A 3258-nucleotide genomic window follows, 5' to 3' on the forward strand; every position below is an offset into this window, starting at 1 on the left:
CCCGAGAGAGCGCTGCCCCTTGCCTCTGCCCGCAGGTGCCGACGGTCCGCTTTCGCTTGCAGCTCACTCGGCACGGCTGCTGCTGGTGGGAGGGGCCTAAGCTAAGGAGGCCGGCCGGCTGGCGCCCCCCGCGGCTGCGGTCGTTGTCGGGCCGTTGACAGGAGATCAAAGAGCAGGGCCCCCGCCCGGGACTGGCGGGCAGGCAGGCGAGCAAGCAGGCAGGCAAGAGAGGGGGAGAGCGGAGTCCGGGCGGCCGGCAGCCGCGTGCGGACCGGGCTCCAGAGGCGTCGGCCTGCGCCGCTGCGCGCCAGCCGGACGCCCGCGCGCCCGCCCAAGGCCGGCGTCGGGCATCGCTTCTCGGCCTTTTGGCTAAGATCAAGGTTTAAGCCGGCAAGCCCGCAATTCCAAGATCTTAGTCCAGGGGGTCGGGAAGGCGACAGGAGGAATGCTGTGACGGAGACGACTGGATGGGGGACCGTGGAGTTTTGGAGCCAGAAGGATCGTGGTGACGAGAAGGGGGAACGGCGGTGGCGAGGAAATTTTGCTGAGCTGGACGGAGTCGGAGGGCGGCGGCGTGCTTACCTGGAGGTTTCCGGAAAGGGCGACGACGCAGTGGCTGGAGTGATGGCAGGGTACCCTTGGGCGAGGAACGAGCAGCGGAAGGACTCCCTCCGTTTCTCGCTGAGGAATTTGGATGGACTGATGACCTGGGACAGAGATAGGTTTAAAGAGTTGGTTCTGGTTAAATGCTTGGGGGTGCGTTTGTCAGATGTTTTCTGCTTGCAGGACTTTGTCAGATGCGGGATTTTCGAGGTGACTCTAGTATCGGACATCTTGTGTTTTGAAGTGTGGCGGATGGTACAGGAGAAGGAAGAGGAGTTTCCTGTAAAGTTGTTCCGTGTGGAGCCGATGTTTGTTGGAGATCTGAAAGTTATGACAGTTTTCTTTTCAGATCCATTTGTCCCTGAGGAGGACTTAGTCTCCTTCTTGAGGCGGTTTGTGGATCTGCAAGGAGCCGGTACGAGAGAGCTGGACAAGGATGGCGTGTGGTCTGGGAAACGGACATATTGGATGAGACTGAGATTGGGGAAGACAGCAGAGGAGGGGGTGATATACCCCCCAGCTTTCTTCATGATCGGGACACATAGGGGTTACCTGGTGTATTCCGGGCAACCCCTTGAATGCAGAGCGTGTGGTGGTCGGGGACATTTTGCGGCGCAGTGCGTGTCAGTGCACTGCAAACGGTGTGGGAAGATGGGACATGTGGTGAAGGATTGTGTACGAGAGAAAAGGTGTTTTAAGTGTGATGGGCTGGGACATGTGTCACGGGTTTGTTTGAGTAAGGGGATGGAGAGGGTTGGGGGGTCAGGGGTAGATGGGAGTGAGGAAGAGGGAGGGGAAATAGGAAACGATAGTGAGAGTAGGGTGGGAAGTTTTGATAAAATAGGTGTGAGGGTGGGATGTAAGAGTGAGAGAGAGAAGCGTTTGAGTTGTGCATTTTTTTTGGAGCCTTCGACAGATGTGGACCGAGATAGTAAGGTTAGTGAGATAAATGGGACTGGTACGGTAGTGGTGCAGAAGGGAGAGCAGTGGAATAATGTGGGGGAGACTAGTCAGTGTGATGAAAGGGGAAGGATGGAAGAGAGTGATGTGAAGGGAGGGATGATTGTTGTTGAAGGGGAGGAAATGTACACGAAGGGAGCGTATACAGAGATTTTGTTTGATAGTGACGGTGACATAGTTTTGACGGATCTTGAGGAGGAATGTGAAAGAGTGTGTTTGGGTGATGATGTCAGTGATAATGTGGTAGCTTCGACTGTGGAGGTGAAGGGTGAAGGACACGAGAAGAGGGAGGTAAGGGTGGGACAGATAGTCAAGAAAAAGGGAAAAAAGAAAGTGAAGAGATGAGGGAGATCAAGAAGGGGTGGAGGTTATCTGAATAAGGGGAGGGGATATGGAGATTTGGTTTACTTTGGGTGTGGGAACTAATGTAAGTGAATATAGATGTGTTAAGGATTTGTGTTTGCTGTGTAATGATTTTGGTTGGAAAAGAGCTTAGGATGTTATTAGTATAAGGGGATTATGGGGATGCGGGTTTTTCTTTTGGGTTTGAGAATTTAATGTGAGTGAACATGGAAGTGCCAAGGGTTTATGTTTAGTGTGTAACGATTTTGGTTGAAGTTAGGATGTTATTAGAATAAGGGGATTATGGAAATGTTTCAGTTGGGTTTGAGAGTTAATGTATGTGAATATGGAAGTGTTAAAGGATTTATGTTTATTGTGTAATGATTTGATTGAAGTTGGGAGGTAATTTGTGTAAGGGGTGGGGTTATGGTGATGAGGTTTTCTTCGGGTTAGAGAGTAATATGGTTTGGGAAGTTAATGTAAGTGAAGATGGATGTGTAAAGGGTTTATGTTCTGTTGTGTAACGATTAAGGTCGAATTTGGGAGGGTCAAGATGATGGGGTTTTGTTGTTAAGTCATGAATGTTTTTTGTTACCCTGAACTGTTGTACGGGTTTGTTATCATGAATTGGTCCGTTTTTGTGGTTATTGTGGTTGAGGTTTTGGTTGGAATTCATGTGATTATGGAATGTAAGGTTTATGAACTGTTTTATGTTATGTTTCCGGTTTGATGGAATATTTGAGTTTAAGGTACAATGATGTTTGGGTTTTGAGTATTTGGTGTAATATTGATTTTGTATTTTGCAATAAAAAAAAAAAAAAAAAAAATCTGTTCTTATCAGTTTAATATCTGATACGTCCCCCATCGGGGGACCACATATTAAACGGATTTTTGGAACAGGGAGCTGGATCAGGAGCTTGCTCCGTCCTCTCCACGCATCGGCCCGGTATTGCAGCGCCTCCGGGAACGGTGCACTACCTTCTCTCAGCGGTGAAAAGACAGACGTAGCTAGCAAGCAAGCGAGGTGGACCGGAGCTCCTTCCTCTCCGGTCTCGTCTCTCGTCCATCTGTGCGTCTCTGTGTCTCTCTCTCTCCCCCTCCCCGTTCCCGTGCTCCCTCCGTGCACTTTCCCGCGCCTCGACTCTCTCGGCAAGCAGGCCGGCCCCCTTTTCGGCTCCCGTGCGTTTTCCCTCCAAAAAACTTAGTTTTTTCCTCCTTTTTCCAGGGAGGCAGGCGTGGCTTGTGTGTGTGTGTGTGTGTGTGTGTGTGTGTGTGTGTGTGTGTGTCCCCGTCCTTGCAGGCGGGCCCCTTTCGACAGCCGGCCGTTTTCCCTCCAAAAAACTTAGTATATAC

General features: G+C 50.7%; 1 non-coding gene across 1 annotated transcript; it reads left to right on the forward strand.

Annotated features, from left to right (window-relative positions):
• Nucleotides 1-2691: 2691 nt before the first annotated feature.
• On the forward strand, nucleotides 2692-2885 carry LOC148807995 (U2 spliceosomal RNA). The gene has a single exon (XR_016088526.1). It is a non-coding gene; the product is annotated as a U2 spliceosomal RNA (small nuclear RNA).
• The last annotated feature ends 373 nt before the right edge of the window (nucleotides 2886-3258 follow it).

The sequence above is a fragment of the Atractosteus spatula genome, unplaced genomic scaffold, assembly GCF_055471065.1.
Source record: "Atractosteus spatula isolate fAtrSpa1 unplaced genomic scaffold, fAtrSpa1.hap1 Scaffold_25, whole genome shotgun sequence".
Classification (NCBI taxonomy): domain Eukaryota; kingdom Metazoa; phylum Chordata; class Actinopteri; order Semionotiformes; family Lepisosteidae; genus Atractosteus; species Atractosteus spatula.